Here is a 16,250-nt window from a genome sequence, read left to right as displayed (position 1 = left end):
AACAGATTTTGTACTTGCTGAGTATTTCTTTGGCTGATGTCGTAGGTCCCTTGGTAATATAGAAGTTTTGAAAATTAAGCATCAGCACTGAGAACTGGGAGGACAATAGGCAGAAGAGATTTATCCCAGGAGACAAGGAATAAATATTGTATCTTCGCCTAATAAGGAACTGGAGGTTCTTTCAACATTTTTATCCATTTTTTCCAACCTTTATCATGCTTTTCTATACCGACCGAGGTGGGGACTCATCTCTACAGAGAGCATTTGCACACATTTTATTGGGAAGATAAAGATCTAGCCTCGATATGTGTATATTAGGGATAGAAATATATATTAATTAAAGCTTCCTTTTACATGAGTAAGTGTTCATTCCTATTGGTTCCACTTTCTAGATGCTGAAAGCTGCTTTTTCCAACAAGCACCCAAATCAATTTCACCCAGATTGGGGTGACTGCCTTTGCCCAAGTGGAAACAATACTGCTCTTTCCATATTTACATCGAATTTGGGTTCTTTTTCCTTTTTTGAAAGGCAACACCCTGTGGTAGCTTACACTTTCAGCAGCTTTTAAAATAAATAGGCACGGTGGACAGCCCCAAGTTTTCATCATAAAGAAATGGTGTAACTGGCAATATATTTAAGAAAAATAAGAGAGAATAAAGACGTGTGACAAGATTCTACATTTAGGTAAAACGTTGTCTTTCACTCCCCAACCCAACCCATTTCCCCCCTCTTTTGTGTTTTCCTTCTTCCCTTTCAGAGACAGGGCTGGTTGGGGGTTGAGGGTAGCAGACCATTTAGCAGTGACACCAGGTATTTGAACACTATTACCCCAAAATAACCCTCAAATGTTTCGAAGTTATATTTTACAGAGAGGACAGGAGGCAGTGCACACCTATCTCTGTCTCTCTGGTGGATTTCTTGACTTTCAAACAGTATTTGAGCTTTACTTCGTTCAAAATTCAGTTTCCTGCACCAGGTGTTCTAGCACTTGGAGGGGCTAGTGGTGGCCACATGCCCGCAATACTGAGGCTTTGCAAGGTCCCCTCTCCAACCCTGGCTATCTCATAAGAACTGACTGGCCCCAAAGACTCATCTCAGAGATAGAAGGGGTAATTTAGTCTTAATTGCCATTTCATTTGGTTAGCTTTTAAGTGTTTAAGCTGAGAAGGTGTCTTAATAATAAGCCGCAGGCAAACAGGCATGTGGCTTTTTTTTTTTTTTTTTTTTTTTAGGTCGGGGTTTGGGAGGGTTTATTAGGATCTGCTCATGCAGGCTAACTGGGGCTGTCACTCAGCGCTCTTTGCTTTATATAAATGGACAAAGGCACATGACAAGAATTGAAATGCACTGTCTGAAATGGAGATCCGTGATGCTTCAGCCCTGCACAAGGGTCAGCAGCCAACACTTGCTCCCTTTTTCAAGGTGTGCAAGCGTCCCCTCCCCCACCCCCAACTTCTTGAAATTCTATATTTTGGTCTAATGAAGTCAGGAGAACGAGAGCCCAATGAAGATGAAAAGAAAGAATGGTCAACTTGATCTTTAAGTAGGAGCGTGTAAGATGAGTGCCCTTGGCACTGAGGGGCTGAATCCCAAAATGCTTGCAGCAGAATCTTTTGTTTGCCAGGACTGAGTGAGGCCTCTATATTCCACCCACAGACGACATAAATAACAGTCTGTGGGAGTTAGGGCCTGCCCCCACGACCTAATCCCAGGCACCCCCACCTCTGAGAAGGCACAACATCCGCCCCCGCCCCAACGTGTAGAGCCCGAAGGTTATCTTGGAAATTGCCAGACCCGCTTTTCTTGTTGGATGATGTTGGTTTCCCCGTGGGTCCTAACTGAACTGGAAAAGGATGGCCCCTTCTCAGAAGAGCCGCAAACCCCTCCCCCAACTCCCCTACTGTCAGATACGTCTTCATTCAAGGCGAAGGGACCTTCTTTCCCCGGCTTAGGTCCAGGCAGCAGACGTAAAACCTTCTCCCCTGGGAACAACGAGAAGGCTCGGGACCGGGGACCGCCTGCTCGGCCCTGCTGGTGCCAGCGCGTTTGGCCCATGTGTTTGTCTCCGTCGGGGAGAATATCCACACGCAGCCCCCGCATCTCTGCTACTCTTGGTAATGAGCTGGCCTCGAGCTGAGTACATCCACAGAATGACCTCTAGTTGTCTCGTCCCTCTAGATACTTCAAGACATCACGGAAGCGCTGGCAATCTTAACTCTCCATTCCACTCCCTATCCCATTCTGTTTTCCCGGGTGACTTCCTGATACTAAGACAAAAGGCATCCAGGGTTCATTTAGTGTTTCTTGAACCCCTGTGGAATTAGAGGATACTAAAGATCACGCGGAATGAGGAAAAAACAAAAAACCACTTGTATTTGTATTTAAAGGAAATTAAGCCAGGAGGGTAAAGTACGTCTCTTAGCTTTAAAGGGTCGACTTTGCCAGGACCCACATCTGCCTTTGAAATCTCTCCTTCCACCCAATGTCCCAGCTTCCCACACCAGCGTCTGAACTGTAGGGAAACTCCATTTGGCCAACTGCTCCCTCTCGCCTCATCCCAACAACAACAACAAAAAAGCTGTCTGTCCCTGAAAGAAAAGTTGGGGAAATCATCCGCACCATATGCACATACTGGTCAGCGCTCCCTTCCATCTGCTCTGGGGTTGCTCGGCGCGCCCCTTTTCTAAAGAAACTCATCGAGGCAGGTGTGTGGCTGTGCTTGGTGTGTGTGTGTGTGTGTGTGTGTGTGTGCGCGCGCGCGCGCGGTGAGCGCGCGCGCGCATGATTTGTTTCTGTCAGACAGTCCCCCCGCCCCCCCCATCTTCCCTTCCCATCCAATTAATAGTCTTGAGCAATTAATAAGTGCCATCCTGCTTGACCCAAAGGCTGGGCTTTTCAGCAAAGCTAATTCCTCTTTCTCTGCTTTGCCCCTTTCAGGGAGAGCGATTGGCCACACATTCTCCAGCGGGCGCGTAATTGAATTAACTGGCCACGGCAAGTTGGAGACACGGTGACAATCGCCTGGGGCTCCCTCCCTCGAGAAACCTGTAGTGAGCATCCCAGCCTGAGCCCAAGGCCCCGCCGGCTTCCGCCCACTTGAGCTAGCTCTTAAAAGCCTTGGAGAAACTCCGCCAGCCCCGCACCCTAGAAGCTGAAGACTCTCCCTTAGCACCCAGCACTTCTGTTCTGCCGTCTGATTCCATGCTCCACACTCCAGGAGGGATTGTTCTACCGCAGTCGCTTTAGGAATCCGCAATCTTTATATCTATCATTACTGTTTTGGTTAGGATCCAGGGCTAGAAAAGAGAGTTTATTAACTGTTTCCTACAATTCAGATGCTGGCATGGGAAACTTAGGTCCCTCCCTGAGCTTCTAGGCTGGTACCATACAAGTCACCCCAGTTTTCATCCAATCCCAAACAACTCTACTGAAAGGATGTGCCACCCACTGTGTGTTTGAAGTTGGTGGACAATTACTAGCAAACAAGTGTCTACCCTAACTTTATTAAACAAGCGTTTCTCCTTTCCCTTCCCCCTCCTCCTCTTCTTTTTCCTACTTGGGATTTCCTTTGCTCCTCCAAATGGATTTTATGTGTTTTCCTGTTACCTAAATAGATTTCCCCCACAAAATTGCCTACATAATGCTAAGTGAAATGGAGTAGACTAATTATTTGGATATTTTTAACCAAAATTATTTTCTTGGATATATTCAAACCAACCAGAGTATCTTCCTTCCTCTCTCTCCTTTTTCTCTCTTCCTCCCTTCCTTCCTTCTTTCCCTCCTTCTCTTTAGAAGGTAGAGATGAGATCGAATCTATTAAACTTATGCTTTAACAGAGCAAGTGTGTACATTATCTAATAATGAAATTTAGTATGTTCTGCCCCAGTGGAGCATGAAGTTCCATAACCCAGACATGAGTTTGCATAATAGGAGATCATTTTCATGATTACAAAGACCCTGGCTTTGGAAGGGTAATTGTATGGGGAAACAGTGGAGCACTGAAGATGCAATATAGTAGGCAGATGTTTTTTCCACAAAGCAAAACCAGAGGTATGATCTGAATATCAGTACCTCTCTTAACCCTTCCAATCCTCTTTCCTTCCACTCCTTATTTTGGATGCACATAAAGAGCAGAGGAGCCTTTAGAGAGCCCAAAGACAGTCAAGGACTGCAGCATCCTTACTTTCTTCTTAAGTGAGCTCTACACCCAATGTGGGGTTGAACTCAGGGAACTCAGGACCAAGAGTCACATAGTCTACCAACTGAGCCAGCCAGGGGCCCCTGCTGAGTCCTATCCTAGCAGTATCTGGTTCTACCCTCGCTCAAGCACCTTCCACCTCTTCTTGCGTCCCTTGCCCTCTGAATGCCTCCTCCCTGGGTGGATAAGCTTCTAAGCTCAGCCTGGGGACTCTGAGAGCCAACAACAGAGGAAGCTCTCAGGACCCTACGGGGGCAGGTGTGGGGGGGCGATCAGGGGGAGAGGAAAAGGTTCAAGTTTCACAATCTCTCAAGATTTTAATGACAATGGAAAGGTCTTATCCAAGGACCACTTTCGGTGTGAATCCTCTAATCTCTCCCACTTACTGCTCCTACCGGCAGTACTTACTCTCCCACTTACTGCACCTACCGGTAGGCGGGTAGGGACAATCCTTCAGGGAGCTAAAAGGCAAATGTCGACCACACAGTATCCCAATCCCTGGTTCATTCATTTTTCCTCATTAGTGATGTAAGATGGAGAGAGAAGAGTGTTCCAAATACCAAAACTAAAACTTGGCCTAGTTACAAGGGCCAGGATAGTTCAAGAGGAAAGGTTTGGACAGCATGGGCCTTTATGGGGAGGGACTCCAGGTCAGACACCCGTTCCCAGCCAAGAACAAATTGCTTGTCTTTCCTATTTCTATCAGCCTGATGCTGACCCTGAATGTTTTTGGAAAGGTTTCTCCATCCTTTTTCCAGTGATTATGTGATAACTTTTCTACTTTCTCTTGGTATTCTCTCCCCCTACCCCAATTCCACTTTCAACAACAGAAGGGCCACTTTGCGTAAAATGTTACCTAATTCCAAACGAGAAAAAGCAGACCAGTTTATAAAAGAGCTTTGGGATATTTAGGGGAAATTAACATTTCTGACAGACTCTCCAGTCATTTCAGTTTAAGGGTTGTCATTGATTTTTTTTTTTAATTCCTTTTTCTTCCTTTCCTTTTTTTTTTTTTTTAAACCTCCTCCATCACGACCCTACCCCGCCCTCCGCGCTGTTTGTCAAAAGCCTAACGCGGATCTGTATTCCGCTTTAGCCTTGCAGCCGACAGGCAACACGGATTCCATAATCGTACAGAGAAGATGCATTTGCAAGCAATTAAAAAGCCTTGCGAATGTATTAGTCGAAAATTAAATAGAAGAACTCTCGTCTGAAGTCTTGTCTTTGATAACAGTGAAACTTGGAGCTGAGGCCCTCATCTGCGAGGGCAGACCCCTCGCCCGCCCGTGTGTAGCAGCTGCCGAGTTGCACCCAGGCATGCCACGGGCTCGCCCACCCTCTCCCGGGGCACCGATAGAACCAGCTTCGCCAGCCCTGCGGAGTCAGAGGGCGCTCACCCCCCTGCAGCCGCGCGAGCCCGGGAGGGCGCGGCGCTCTCGGGGCGGGGGTGGGGGGTGGGGGTGGGGGTGGCTGGCTGCCCTCTTTGAGGCGGGGAGCCGGCTCACTGGCTCACTGGCTCACCAGCTCAGGCTTCGCTCTCCCTGGGGAAACTTGCTCCTTTCCGCAAAGAAACCTGTGAGCTAAGGAAGAGCCACGCTGTGTCCTCTCCCGTCTCCTTCAGTGTTAAACCTTGTAGGGCGTAAGGGGTTTCTGAGGCTTGAGGGTCGTGTATGGAGCCCTGCTGTACTAAGCACTTTCACTAGGATTGACTCATTTGGTCCTGAGAACACTCCTCTCCCCACAGCGCAAGTAGGGAGGATTTGTATAGTTATGGCTTTGTTTTTACAGAGCAAAGAATAACAACAAATAACAGCAAGGATGAGCATTTGTTGAGCACTTACTATTGTCAGGCTGCTTACAAGCACTGTATCGTTTGATCCTGAAAACAGCCTTCTGAGGTAGGTATAGCTTGTACTAACAATTGTTTGAGGTAACGGGGGTCTAAGTGCAAGAAGGGAAACTGCCCGACTCTCCCTCCTCCGGCAGGTAGGCAAGCCTCCAAAGTGAGGCTTGAAAAGGTAGGAGTAATGGCCAAGGGGTCCCTAAATCTTCTGGCCTGTGCTGTTCGTACTGAAACTTTTCCACATTTTAAATTCCCTTCTTTGTATCTCTTGTCTCCATTCTTTTCTGGATGCCTGACAGAAATCCCCCACCTGGAGGCCCGGCCCAGGTTGGTTTTTGTTTGTTTGTTTGTTTGTTTGTTGTTGTTGTTGTTTGGTTTTTTGCAGAGACATGCCATCTTGACGTCTTCCAGTGGAAGTCTTCCGGACTCCAGAGGCCTCAAATCCAGTCTCCCTGAGCCTATCCCTCTCTTCTCTGGTGATGACTGTGTGCCCGGCGTCCAGAGCCTGTTGCCTGCCCTGGTCTGTCTGTCGTGGGCCCTACCTCTGGGAATCGGTGGCTAGCCTGCCACGAAACTGCTGAACGCGGCCAGAGCCAGGCCACAGGCGACCGGAGGTTTCCACCAGTCTACTGCAGCACCTGCTCCCGGTGGGTCCGGTGGCGTCCACCTGTCTGTGGATCCAGCCCTAGATTCCAGGACTCCCTTGTAACCTCTGCAATCACAGGGTCTGGGCTTCAATCCCTATTCTACCATAGCCAGTTATTTCATTTTTGACCTGTAAAACAGGAAAAAGACTATGAACTCTTAGCTTATCAGGATGTTGTGAGGCTCAAGGGAATATATATATTCCTTGGCTGCAGGGAAGTTCTTAAGAAATGTTGGGTATTATTATTTGAAAGGATGGGGGTTGCTAAGGAGGTTAACTGAAGAAAGACATTATTAGCAGGGCACGCTTGCTTCCCTAGAGTTGGTTTTTGTAGCCCTGGACAGATGGCACCAAAGAAAATCCAGCTGGGGGGAGCTGTAGGAGGTCATTAGGTCCTACCCTTTGCTGAATCAGACAGCTAAGCAAGTGACAAGGCCAGGGCTGGAGCTGAAACTCTGAAAGTTGCATCCACTCAGTCCAAAGCCTCTCACTCAGGATCCAGGGAAGGGACAGCTCAGTCCTCCCCCACACCTCAATTCCTTTCCCTTTATGGCTAATTACTTCCAGTATTTGCTCCTGGCTTAATTAACATTTTGGTCTTTTAAATTTTAGAGTTTCATTTTTTCTTCTTCTCTCCCTTTCTTCCCTTCCCTCCCTCCTTCCTTCTCCCTCTCCATACCCTTCCCCTTCTCTTTCTCTCCTCATCCTTCTTTTTCTCCTGGCCTCCCCTCCCTCATGGGATTGTGCTCTGGTCTAGCTCCCTTCCTTCCAATGTCCACAGGTTTCTGTCTCTCTTTTGCTTCCATATCTTGGGCACCTTCTCAGTGACATGGGGGCTGTAAGAGTGTGTGCTTCTCCATTTTAATACTTCAAGTTCTTGTCACCCTAGTGAATACCTCATCACCTACCTTCTAACTGACCCCTGTTGATGTGTCTGGTTGCTGACCCTAAGCCCCTGCCTCTTCTCCCTGTTAGTAGCCTTGAGGAGCTTTGAGGCAATCAAGGCCTCCTGTTCTTTTTTTTTTTTTTTTTTTTTACTAAAAGAGCTTTGTCTTCCTCTTCTGTCAATTACCCCAGCAAGCCTCTCAGAGGTCCCGTTTATTTTTCCATTGACCTTTTCTTCCTTATGTACTGGAACAATGCCTTATTATTTTATTTATCTTAATCTCTGGTGCAATCGCCCTTTATTCTTCAACTTGGCTGTGCTAGTGTTTGCCTTTACACTTTCTTGACTTCATTATGTAATCTTGCCGAATCTCCACGCTCTGTGCATGCTGTTTAGACCTCACGTCTGTCTTTTACTTACCCTTGAATAGTTTTGTTTTGAAACTCCTGGTCCATCCATATTTACCTTATTCCTTTGTTTCCTACTATCTGCTGCCTGGAATGTTTAGGGACATTGTCCAGAAATTTGTAACAGTTCTGCTTTATTACATATCTTACCTAACAGGACAGTCCATTACAATTTTTTTTCCTACTTTGGCCTGTCATTTTTGGTGGCCTGAGGTAATGCCCCTTCTGCCCAAGTCAGTTCTGGTTATAGGCATCATATGGGCATTAGACACAATTGTTAGGATGAACTGATCTCTTTTGATTTCCCTTTGAACAGTGGAGGATGGTGAAGGATGTGTAAATTCTACCACTGACTGGCTCTGTGACTTCAGGCAAGTCACTTAACCACTCTGCTGTCTTTCACAGCCAGGTTGTATTAAATGGGGATAAATATATATGAATCAACTTTGTAATTGTTAGTGTGCTTTACAATGATTAGGTAAGATTTATTTCTGCAAATCACCTTCTTGCTTGTAGAACAACCCTTCTCCTGGGTTTGTATCAATCCTAATAGTGATAAAGTGTATTGCTTCTCTTCCATGACCCATCCTTTCCAACATTAAATTCTGCTTTCTCTGTCTTCAATGTAAACATTTCTACTGATTTCCATGTCAGAGCACTATCTTTTGAATTTTAGATTCAGAAGGGACAACTTTGCGTATTCTCCATTCTGGTATCATGAACAGCCTTGAGGGGATCTATAAGCATACTCCTGAATTCCCTCTTCCAATGCTCTCTCCAAAGGATGGAAGTAGAAATCCCAGAAACACCGTATCACCATTACTGCCCTTTGGTAATCCTCTATTAATATTTTTTCCTGCTCTCAATCACTCACTCCCTTTCTCTCTCTCTGTCTTCACATAAAGCACCTTTACTGAAGAAGTTACTGCAGAAGGGAAGACAGCCACTCTAATGATTCTTGGAATCTTGTCCCCTTAGGCATATCCTGCCACTCTGGCTGGGAATGAGTCATGTCTTGGAATGTCCATTTTAGGAAGTTCGGTGAAATGGGGACGGTATAGGTTAATGTAAATCTTCAGATGTAAAAATAACACCTCTCAAGCCCTCCTTTTTGGAAAATTAGAGACCAAATCTAGCATTGAGACTTCTCTCTAGTATAAGACACTGGAAACACATATAGACTGTGATGTATTAAATATGTACTACATATTAGAAATACCTGTAATGAATGCAGACATTCTGATAAATAATACAGTGTAAGGTTCTTTGTATGATTGAACACTATCTACTTCTCATATATTTATGTGCCAGCAGTTAAAGAGAACAGGTTTCTTTCCCTAGTTAAACACGTTGAAACAGCATTAGGTCTTTTTAGGAGTGTGTTCCAACCTGAATGCTAAGATTTAGATGGTGACAAAACTAAGCACATGTAGATGCTGTTCTCTGGCACATCCAGTTTTGACTTAGAAGAGGAAGCTCTTTCATTAATTATCTAGACTCTGGCAATGGAGGAGGAGGAGTAATGCAGAATGTTAGAGAGACCTCATTCTAATGTACTTTTCATTTACAAGGTCAAGTGTGTCTCAGGTACAGTCGACAGCAAAGTTCAAAATCCTTGAGATGCAGAAATTGTATACCTTGGCAATGGGTTTATTTACCATTGTTGTATAGATTGTGGTGGCCAAAATAACCCAAGAGCATTATTTTAAAAGGTCTGGGATTTTAAGTTGTTCATTCTAACATTTTTTCTCCTTTTTCAAAATCAGCAATCCAAAGATCACTCCAAAATCTGTGATTTTCCATAGTACACGGAACTTACTCATATTTCCACAGAAAAATAAGACTACTGGCCTATTAAGAAATGAGTGTAGAAAGTTCATCTTGTCCCTTCCCAAGATGGTATATCTAGCATGAGACAGAGGCTATTTTATGTTTCTTGCTAGGTTGGGAAGAATGCCACTTGTGTGGCTTTGAATGACAGAGTTAAAGTTCTTATGACACCATAATGTCTATTCTCAGAAATGATTCACTGATTGGAAACAAGAAATGTTAAATGATAGGGGTGTCTGGGTGACTCGGTTGGTTAAATGTCTGACTCTTGATTTTGGCTCAGGTCATGATCTCACAGTTCATGGGATTGAGTCTGAGTTGGGGTCTGCACTGACTGTGGAGCCTGCTTGGGATTCTCTTTCCTTCTCTCTCTGCCCCTCACCCCTCATTCTCTCTCTCTCTCTCTCTCTCTCTCTCTCTCTCTCTCTCTCTCTCAAAATAAATAAATAAACTTGAAAAAAAAGAGAGAAATGTTAAAGGATGGAGGGGAGGGTCATCTTAACACCTAATTACAGAACTCTTTACCATGAAGTCAGTATGTTACATTATAGGGAGAGGACACAATGAAAAGAGTGATAAAAAAAAAAAATCCAGAGTTCCTTTTAGCTGTGAAACTTGCATTTTTTTTATTCTACTGAGAAATGCCCCTAGTCAGTGTGTCTCTAGCAAATAGACACAATCAATTTCAAGTTGTCTGTAACTGTACAGTGCTATGCCTAGGTACATGTGGCTATTGAGTACCATTTTGGACTGAATTGTTCCCTCCAAAATTCGTATATTAAAGTCATAATCCCCAATGTGACTATATTTGGAGATGGGGCCTTTAAGGAGGTAATTAAGGTTGTATGAGGTCATAAGAGTGGGGCCCTAATCCAATATGACTCATGTCCTTCGAATAAAAGGAAGAGAAACCAGGAATGTGTACCCACAGAGGAAAGACCATGTGAGGACACAGCAAGAAGGTGGCCATCTGCAAGCTGAGAAGAGAGGCTTCTGGAGAAACCAAACCTGCTGACCCCTTGATCTTGGACTCTAGCCCCCAGAACTGTAAGAAAACAAATTTCTGTTGTTTAAACCTCCCACTCTGTGACATTTTGTTATGGCAGCCCTAGAAGACTAATCCAAACACTTTGAGAAAAAGTTATACTAAACTAAACCACCCCCCTAACCCCCAAATAGTTTCTGACATCCAGGAGTTGAGTTAGCATTATCCACTAGGCCAGCTATAGGCTGGCCTAACTCACGGTCAGGTCTTGGTGTTCTGTTGAACACAAGCCATCTCACAGAACATCAACATTACATAGGGCCACTCTGTGACCATGGTAGATGAAGATGAAAACAAGACTACTCTGTAATCATATGTGAACATAGACAAGACATGAACATTTGTTCACACCTGAAAACACCCAATATACTCCTTTCTTGGCTAATGTGAGTTACTGCTGCTTCTTTACTAATTACAGCTTTGCCTTTAGTCTTCCCTCAATGTAAAATGTTTATCGGGAACCCTAATCACAAAGTTTCCCCCTCTTTCTGAGAACACTCAATCCAGTGTGAAACACTGCTTCTCGCACCATTCCTGAAATCACCTAACCAGAGTTAAAATCCTATAAATTTTTTCTAATGCACTTTGTAGAAAGTTTCCATGACTTCCCATGGTGTTCATACAAGTTATAAACCCATTTTCTTCAACTACAAGTGTGTGTTTGGTGATTTTTGGCTAAAAGGCATTAGCAATTTGAAATCAAGCTAGTCCAAATTGAGATGTGCTATAAGTATAAAACACACACTTGATTTTCATACACTTATTTGAAAAAGAAAAGTTAAATATCTCATAATTTTTGTATTGACTGCAATGATAATATTTTGATATATTGATAAGTATATTATTAAAAGGAAATTTACTTGTTCCTTTTTTTCTTTTTAAAATATGGAAAACTTAAAATGACTATGTAACCTGCATTTTATTTCTGTTGAACAGCAATTGTTTATAATGTCCCATAAAAAGTGAATCATTGGCAATTCTGAGCAAGAGAAGCTTACTATTTATTTTTCTTTACAGGATTTATTAGTCAGATTAGAACATGCTGCACTGTGGTAACAAATAGCTCCCAAATCTCTGTGGCTTAACACAACAGAAGTTTATTATGCTCAAATGTACACTTCATTGTGGATTTGGACACCCCACCAAGGCTGCTATCCTCCATATGGAGGCTCAGGCATCTAGTGAGATCTTTATCTGTGCATTATCACAAGGTGGAGGTTGCAGAGGGTTCTGGAGGTTCTGGCACAGGTAAACAAGTTCTTTGTTCCAGAAACACATTGGCCAGATCTAGTTATGTGGCTGTGACTAACTACAGGCCAAAGAAAGAGTATAATCTTCCTATACACTCAGAAGAAGGAGAGAACTACAGATAAGGAGCAATAATTATATCTCCCAGATGAGGAGAAATGTAAATAGAAATGCATGTTCTATGTCTTAGTTTAACAAAAATGTGTGATATATGCCTAATGTATTTTATTTTGACTCATATTTCTATGAAAACATCTTAATGTCTCAAGGTACTTAATGCAATGTGTGGTTACCAATAGCTCACAATTCCTTACATCTTTTTCTCACACTCTGATGAACTTTAAAACACAGTTCAAATTTTGTTTGAAAGCAGTATGCAATTGGAATAAATGGAAGAAATTTTCAAGATCAGTGATATTTTTAAGTTGGTTAATCAGGCTCTATGTCCATCTATATCTATTTCCATCTTTCTATAGATACCTATGCATACTTGTATATACATGCACACCCATATATATATATATATACACATATACATATATATATGTATACATATACATATACATACACATACACACAGGCCTGTATTACTTCATTTAACAAGGTTTCATAATATTCAAAACAAATGTGATCCTGGAGATTTCATTAGTTAGAATCCTCCCATCTGCAGAAGGGATTCCTAAAATGCAGGCGAACTTGCCTTTATCTTCAAAGGTTTCCTCCTAGCATCAGAAAAGTTGTTTGTAGTAAGCCCAGGGGAGGGAGGAGGGTCTGACAAGCTTTCTCCTCCCCTTTTGTGGCTGAACTGAGAAGCCTTCTAGTATAACTAATTTTACCAATATAGATCAGTAGGTTAATTTCTGAAGGAGGCAAGCCTATGGCTGTGTGGGGTATAAGAAAGAAAGAGGTGGGGGGAGTCAGCACTTGATTTCCTCTCCCGCCCTCTTTCTCTCCTCTCTCTCCAGGGTCTGCCACTGCCCTTATAGACTTCTAGCCCCCAGCGCACAGCCTAAGAGAAAGGAGCTGTCCGTTCAGTACCAGGACCACGTGCAACCTGCCCGCCAAAACACAAAGAACTGAAATATTAATTAAAAAAAGCCAATCTGCTCAATCCTCCGCCCGCAGGCAGGCTCTAACGGAAAACCGCATATGCTTTCCCTTTCTCCTTAATAAATCTTCATGTGGGCATTAAAATACCTAAAAGGATTAGTCATTAAATGCTTGTACATTTGGCTTAATTCGCAAGAAACTGTATGTCACAGGGTTACATCAGAACTGCAGTTTAATCTAATTTGCAGTATTTGCGTAAATGCTCTATTTCTTCTGCTGATTGTTACAGAGGATAATATTAATATCCCAAGTGTCCAGAGGGAGAAGGTTAACACACCAGTACGGAAATGAGCTGGATGCTGACTGATGTACAAAAATATCAAAGCTTCTTTTAAGGTAAAACACAAAAAAAGAATAAATGGGAGTGTGGCTTTTCCTCCTCAAGCTGCATTTATTATTATTATTTATTATTTGATCCTTGGGTAATAAGGAAAATGCGTTTTTTGAAAAGGATTTTTGCACTTCAGTTGGGTATGCTGTCCTACATATTGCATTCAAAAGCTGTGTATATGGAGACAGTGAAACAACTCTTCAAAGGATTTAATTGCAGAATCATTCTTACTTTCTTCTCAGACATTGCTCTTGTAGCAACAACATCCAGTCCAGCTATATGAACCATCCCTTTCCCCACCCTCTTCCAAACATTTCTCCTTTCACTGAACTACTTACTGGACGATGCATTGTTGTCTGTATTATGCATCTACATCTGGCCCTCATAATTTATCTTTTGGTGTTCCTACTTATTTTTGTGCATAAAATAATTCTAATTTTACTGGACAGTAAGTCCCCAGGCAAAAGGGATCAAAACCCTAACATCTATCTAGAAAAATAATTTTATTCACTAAGTACATGTTTATTGATTACTCTGTGTGAGCACTCTGCTGGTTTTCACTGATAGTATATTTTTTGAAATAATTTTTTTATTACATATTTGGGACACATCTCAAATTAATGAAAGGAGCCCTTAATTTGGGTCAGTTCTTGCTTTCTTTTGCCAGAATGCTCATGCCAGAATACAAAACAAGCTAATATATTTATTAAAATGCATTTAAAAAATCAAAGCTCACATTAATTTTAGTAGAATTAGTTGTTAATAATATATTTGGGGCACCTAGATGGCTTAGTCAGTTAAGCATCCAACTTTGACTCAGGTCATGATCTCACAGTTCACGGGTTCAAGCCCCGTGTCAGGCTCTGTGCTGATAGCTTAGAGCTTGCATTGATAGCTCATGCTTCAGATTCTGTGTCTCCCTCTCTCTCTCTGCCCCTCCTCAGCTAATGCTTTGTCTCTTTCTCTAAAACAAAAACATTAAAACATTTAAAAAAGATATTTGAATATGAATATCAAATATGAAGTCAACATTTGATTGCCCCAACTTTATCTATTGGTGAAAAGCAGCCTCAGACTGGTAGAGTCCATTGCAATTTAGGTTTTTCTCTGTACATGATGTAGTGTATGACATAGACATTTGATTAGCAGGAAATACTCTATTGGTATATTGTAAAGGTGGTGAAAAAAAAGGAGATTAATGGACAAGTTGAGGCATTCCTTGGAATAGAAGAAGTTTTTTAGGGGATTCAAAATAACAGTATTTATAATTGAGCCAATATACATTATTATACATGATGAGTGAATGTCTGTCCATGGTGGTAAAAGGGGCACTTGTTTTATTTATTCCTGGTCCAGTCATATGGGTATGAGATTTGCATACCCATAGCAAATCTCTTGGTCTCTAATCCTCATCTCTTATGTTAAGCAGTTATATCAGGCATCTTTAAGACTTCTTCATGCTCTGACCTTCTAGGAGTCTAACTGAACATCTTCAACTTTTGAAGTTTTTATTCCATGTCCTATTGTGACATTTGTTTTTAAGTAAAAGGTGTCTTCTTTTTTTTTTTTTAATGTTTTTATTTATTTTTGAGAGAGAGACAGAGAGACAGAGCATGAGCAGGGGAGGGGCAGAGATAGAGGGAGACACAGAATCCAAAGCAGGCTCCAGGCTCTGAGCTGTTAGCAAAGAGCCCAACTTTGGGCTCATGAAGTCTTGACCTGAGCCAAAGTCCTGGCTAAGCCACCCATGTGTCCATTTAAAGGTGTCTTCTTTGGGGCACCTGGATGGCTTAGTCAGAGAAATGTGTGACTCTTGATCTTGTGGTTGTGAGTTTGAGCTCCATGTTGGGTGTAGAGATTACATAAAAATAAAATCTTAAAAAAAATTGTCATCTTTGAGTCGCTTTTTAGTTTGTTTCAAATACAAATAAATAATATGGAAAATATGATCAACAATCAGAGCTGAAATCATCAGATTACTTCAGCTTTTACTTGTTTTCTCAATTTATGGTTTATCTGTTATTTTTACTCCTATCTCCTTTATCTTGTATTATTACGAATAATTAATTCTTTGTTAAAACATGAATGATTATCATTGCTTTCTTAATAGTTAATAAGGGTCGTGATGATTTATTTATCATCAAAATTTTGTTTTTATTTGAAGAAACTGATTATACAAAATTAAACTGATTCTGATACTAAATTCTTGTATTTTGCCCTCTGTTACATGTAAGTTTAACATGTTAACTTTCAATAATTTAATTAAATTAAAAATTCATTAGCAAATACCTATTTTATTTACACCTAATACTTCATTAGATAGTGAGGGAGGCATTAAAAAGTGTATAAAGCATAACTTTCAGTATTTGGGGAACTTACAACCTAGTTGAGGAAATAATATTCCCATATTTAAAAAGTTAATTAAGAATACAAAATCAATTATATGAATGACAAAATGTAACAAATATGATATCATAAAGTGGGCATTGTGGTTTAGGTTTGTTTTCTGGGACTTGGTGGAGAGGGAAATTCTAACATAACATAGTCATAGCCTTAACATTGATACATGGCATTAAAAATCAAAGCCTATAGGGGTCCCTGGGTAGCTCAGTAGGTTAAATGTCTGACTTAAGCTCAGGTCATGATTTCACAGTTCATGAGTTCAGGCCTGGCATCAGGCTCTGTGCTCACAGCTTGGAGCCTGG

General features: G+C 42.1%; 1 protein-coding gene and 1 long non-coding RNA gene across 2 annotated transcripts in view; one reads left to right on the top strand and one right to left on the bottom strand.

Moving 5' to 3' along the window:
* TFAP2D (transcription factor AP-2 delta) overlaps positions 1 to 166 on the bottom strand; it is a 59,445-nt gene extending 59,279 nt beyond the window's left edge. Inside the window, exon 1 of the mRNA XM_003986229.4 lies at positions 1 to 166. This exon is cut by the window's left edge and continues 268 nt beyond it. The gene's annotated coding sequence lies outside the window, so the exon portion shown is untranslated.
* Positions 167 to 10,799: 10,633 nt separating this feature from the next.
* The window catches only part of LOC123385391, a 37,826-nt gene continuing 32,375 nt past the window's right edge, over positions 10,800 to 16,250 (top strand). The window contains exons 1-2 of the long non-coding RNA XR_006597825.1: positions 10,800 to 10,858; positions 13,444 to 13,550. This is a non-coding gene — a long non-coding RNA (uncharacterized LOC123385391). The remainder of the gene's footprint in view (positions 10,859 to 13,443; positions 13,551 to 16,250) is intronic.

This window comes from Felis catus, chromosome B2 (assembly GCF_018350175.1).
Source record: "Felis catus isolate Fca126 chromosome B2, F.catus_Fca126_mat1.0, whole genome shotgun sequence".
Classification (NCBI taxonomy): domain Eukaryota; kingdom Metazoa; phylum Chordata; class Mammalia; order Carnivora; family Felidae; genus Felis; species Felis catus.
Note: the sequence above shows the minus strand (reverse complement) of the source record. Positions and strands in the feature narration are given on the sequence as shown.